Below are 5087 nucleotides of genomic sequence, written 5' to 3'. Positions count from 1 at the left end.
GACCACCGCGCCACCCCGCCCCTCGGGTGCCTCCTGGTTGCCGGGCAACAGGCCTCCCTCCCGTTGCCTAGGGAGCGGGCCTGGGCCGCCGGCCCCGCCGCTCTCCCCCGGGCCGGGCCTTGCCGCGGCCCCTCAGCACCAACGCGCCCCGCCGCTGCCCGCCCTCCTATAACCAGGCCCGCTGGTCCAGCCCGGAAAGGCAGTAATGGAGCCAGATGCCTCGAGTGCGCTCAGGGACTGCCTGCCCGCGGGGCGGGCTGAGCAGCTGTGGGTTTTTTTCTGCTCAGATTTGGGGAAGTTCGAGCCTGAGTAAAATATCACAGTCACGGTAAATGGTGACTGGATTGAGTAGGGGCTGCACCTGTATGTGCTCACAAGAGCTGCAGTAGGGCTGCTCCCACAGCACTCGTGTTGTATAAAATGAATCTGGTTTACCCCAGAATTAACGTGGGGGGACTGCGTCTTCAGGTCACGTAGGCTGGATACACTGGGAAGAGATCTCTGTGAAGCCAGCACCTCCAAGCTGTACTTCCTATCAAACTTTTTCCTTAAGAAGGCAAGTTAGGCCATTTCTCTGGACATCGACAGTTCAGAGCCCAAATTCCTAGCCTGAGACCCTTTACACTCGCTGCTGCTTGAGGATCACAGCTGAAAACGTCTCCTGTTCCTTCCTCACTATTCTATACCTCAGTTTTCAGAGCGATCCTTTACTGTCAGATTAACCTGAAAAACAAATCTCTTCCACAATTGCTTGTGCTCAGTGTGTTTGGCGGAAATGACTGATACGATGATGACAAGCTTAAGTTCATCATGTTTATAGGGAGGCACAAGGACTTCAAGATACAGATAGATGGAGCTTGGAAGAGTTGAGCCTACATCAAAGACAGATAGGACGGGGACATGCCAGACGTGTCTGCCCTCAAATGTCTCAGGACTTAACAGTGTCAGCATGAATCACAGGCATTGGTCTGCAGTCTCAGAAAAGAAGAGATGTAAAATAGATGTGCTCAGGATAGATCAACTAGAGTTTTTGCCTAATACAAGCAAAAATATCACAAACTATTTTTGACTTGTGCTCAAAGTGATTTTGTTTGAAATGCTTCTTAGTTCTAAAGACTATTTTGAAGGCTTAAAATGCAACAGAGTTAATGTAATTTGAACATTAATCTGACTTTTTTCATTCTGAGAGAAAAATATTTTACATTAAAGATTCCTTTCATTTCCCACATCCTCTCTGCTTTTTGCGTATCAGACCTTTGAAAAATGAAATAAAACCCCAAATGCTGCATTTTTTATTTCTTGAAAGCTTTCCTTTCTTTCTGGACTCTCATACCTCTGGTCCCCATACTAGACACACTTTTCATGCTTATTTGGCATACAGAATTGTTTTATTGCTGTGGGAGGAAAAATGGTTTGGGGAAGGTTGAGAAAGAAAGATTGGAGGCGGGCTGAATGAATCACTTGGGTCACATCTGACAAAAGCCACCACTATATTTGGGTACCTCCTCTAAGACACCAGCAAAGGCCAGAACACTCAAAGAGCCTACTGATTTCAGCTAGGCATTGCACTGAGCTGCTCGTCTGAGGACGTGCGATTCTGTTTTCAATTTGTGTTCTGCAAATTCTAGCAGAAGAAGTCAGTTATGGAATTTCAGCTCTTGTTAAAGGCACTGGGTTCTTCATTGTTTTTTTGGTCCAGCTGCCTGATGAACATTCTTCAGTTGAAGCAAGGCAAGGTTTGAAGGAAGAGGTGATTTCTTATATCATAGGAACTGACATTCCTAGAAAAACAGGCCAACTTTGGGCACTCAAGCTCTCCTTGAAGCCTGGAGTAGAAGCAGACTATGCCAGATTCTTCTTGAGCAGTGGTTTTGGGATGGGCAAGTTTATTTTGGTTGTAATCATAGAAGAACCAAACTCTTTGATCTGCCACTTCTTACATGTTGATTTACATTCTGGCTTTTCTCTGGAGCAAGTCTAACAGATCCCCAGGGGAGAAACTCATGCTCATTGTGAGCAGAGTGGTGGGAAAGGGAACCAGGAAAGGGAACCAGACTGGACTACATCCTCAAGAGGCAGCAGGGATGTGACTATCACTGCTGTGGCCTATGGTTACCTGTAGCTCTCCCAAAATATCGCAGAATACCTTCCACTCTTTCGAATATCTCCAGAGAAGGAGACTCCACAACCTGTCTGGGCAACCTGTTTCAGTGCTCTGTCACTCTCACAATAAAGAAGTTCTTCCTTACATTCAGGTGGAACTTCCTTACATTCAGGTGGAACTTCCTGTGTCTCAGTTTGTGCCTGTTGCCTCTTGTCCTGTTACATGGCACTACTGAAAAGAGTTTGACCCTATCCCCTTGACACCCCCTCTGAAGCTTTTTGTATACATTGATAAGATCCCCTCTCAGTCTTCTCTTCTCCAGACTAAACAGGCCCAGCTCTCACAGCCTTTCCTCACAGGGCAGATGCTCCAGTCCTCTGATGATCTTTGTAGCCTTAAGCTGGAGTCTCCATTAGCTCCTTTTCTGTCTTGTACTGGGGAGCCCAGAACTGGACGCAGTACTTGAGGCCTCAGCAGAGCTGAGGAGAGGGGCAGGATCACCTCCCTCAACCTGCTGACAACACTCTTCCTAATACACCCCCAGGAGTTCATGCCTGGAAGAGGCTTATGCAACTGTGAATAGTGCTGGGATACAGCTGAGATCTCAGTGCAGCACTGCAAGGTTACTTCCCTGGGTATGGGTCAGGCTGGGTACACCTGAGGGCAATGTAAGTACAAATTAAAAAAAAAAAAGCCTCAGGAAGGTCAGTATGGACTGCAGCTGTTCTTCTGGGGCAGCATGCCTTTTCATGAAAGCTATGTGAAACCTGTAGAAACGGGACTTCCAGTGAGTTTCTGGTGGTATTTCACAAGCGTAGGGCCCTTACCATAGCCCTAGAGCAGTTAAGGAAGAGCCTCAGACATAGGCCGTAATGACCACAGGTGTTTTAGTCTCTGGAGTCAAAGAGAAGGACCCTCCTCCTAGTCAGACCTAAGATCTTTGTCAAGACTGGGATGATTTTCATGGTCTGGACTTTTCAACATCCATAAGTAGCTTATCAGGTCTGGGTAAGGTGGTTATGTGTGTGGGCCTAATAGTGTGAACACAGAGGGCAGAGGGCAAGGATATCTGACTCAACCTAGGGGACTTGTTCTGTCAGAAATGCTGACTGTTGTCTGCAGCCTGGAGAAGGAAGTCAGAAGTATGCGCTGCCTCTGGCTGGACAGAGATCCCTGCCTTCTCTTATCAGAGAATCAAAAATTCTGACAAGGTATGTGTGGAGGACACTTCTCTTGTTAGAACAAGCAGTCTTGCAAGACTTATTGGAATTTCAGTCTAGCAACAAGATACATCACAACCTGAGCCATTGCTGGTCAACTGGGGCATGATCAGGTGTATCTCCAGGAGAAATTACACTCATTCCATCATGGCTGTCTCTCTCTTAGAGCTACCCTCTCACCTGTCTTTGCTGACAGGTTATACTCTAGGGAATTGATAGCTGACGGGGAGACTGCTTTGGCCTGGCTCACTGAAAGGCTGCCACAGATGATACGTCATCGGTTTGGGATTGTTGCAGTATGCAAGCATGGAAAGATTCACAGCAGATGCAATTTCATTTCTGACGCACTGCAAAGTGGTGTTATCTTACTCTGTCTGCAATATGGACATTCCAGCCCTTCCCCTGAAACCATAGTCAGTGGTGGAAATCCTGTGATTACAACCGTCCTCTCTTTGCTCTTCATGGCATAAAACTGTGGCCAAGAGCCAACGAATATAGACTTAACAGTGAAAATACTCTCAAATCCTGCATCATTTGGACAATTTAAATCAAGCCCCCGATCCTCCCCTAAGACGCCATCACATAACCACTGTGGAAACTGTCTCAAAGAATCTATTAAATGCCTATTGTAAAAATACTCCACCTTCATCATGGAACTATTGTGAAAACCCACTGAAGAGGCCAAAAATACTGCCAAGGAGCTATCGAGAGTAAGCCCTAATCCCCACAAAGGAACCATTGTAAATAGGACTGTAAAAAATTGAGATTGTTGAATAAATCCCTTGAAAGCCCCCTATGAGAATGCTCCAAAAATCGCACAAAAGATTTTTAATACTGCTTTCTTTACATGTGGGATTTTTTGGTTGCTTTTTTATGGTCCTTTTAATGGGATGTTTATGGCTGTGCTTTGACATTATAGATCACTTCCGAAATGGCGTCTGTGTGGTGGTATCTGGGGCAATTTTAGAATTATGAAGATGTTCACAGTAAATTCATATGGTTGATCTCTAGGGCAGCTTCACCACTGCCTTGAGGATTTTTGTTTCATCAGCAGTGCCCTATAGGCATTTTCTAAAAGTTCCTTTGATGGGGCCACTGAGGCATTTGATAAATTGCTTATGGTGGAGCCTTAAATCCATATATTTTAAAAATTGCCCTTTTCTGTGATTTCTGGTATGCTGGGTCCATAGTTCAAAGGCTTTGTTCCAGCTTTCGGGTGAGACTCAGAATGGTTCCTAGGCTTTGGATGATTTTTCAAACTATTCTTGCCTCTGTCCCTTAGATAAGGTCTTTGAGACAATTTAAAATGATTTCTGGATACAAGCGGACTGGAAATGGTCCCAGAGTGGTGGGAGAGTGTCTTCAGGATTATGGTAAGTCCTGTCTCATGAGTTTAATTTGAGATGCTTTTAAAAAAGCCTCTGTTGACATTTTGTGCTCATCTTCAAAATGGTGTGTGTCTGTGGGGAATGTTTTAGATGTTTGTTGGAGCTGATCTGTCAGGTACTTTCAGAATAGTCAATGAGTCCATGTGCCAATGGTGACAGGCTCTTCTACAAAAAGCATTGTAAAGATGATATAGTGATAAGTCATAAGGATGTGATATGTGATAATCATAAGGATACATAGTGAGATGCATTGCTGCAGAAGTGTCCACATACCACATGAGGGCAGAGTAGCTCCAAGTCTGCTCTTGCAGTTCTGCAAAGAAAGAATTTTCCCAGCATTACTTCTATAAAAAATATACAGACTCTGTGTGTGTG

Source organism: Rhea pennata, chromosome 25 (assembly GCF_028389875.1).
Source record: "Rhea pennata isolate bPtePen1 chromosome 25, bPtePen1.pri, whole genome shotgun sequence".
Classification (NCBI taxonomy): Eukaryota; Metazoa; Chordata; class Aves; order Rheiformes; family Rheidae; genus Rhea; species Rhea pennata.
This window is presented reverse-complemented; position numbering follows the sequence as displayed.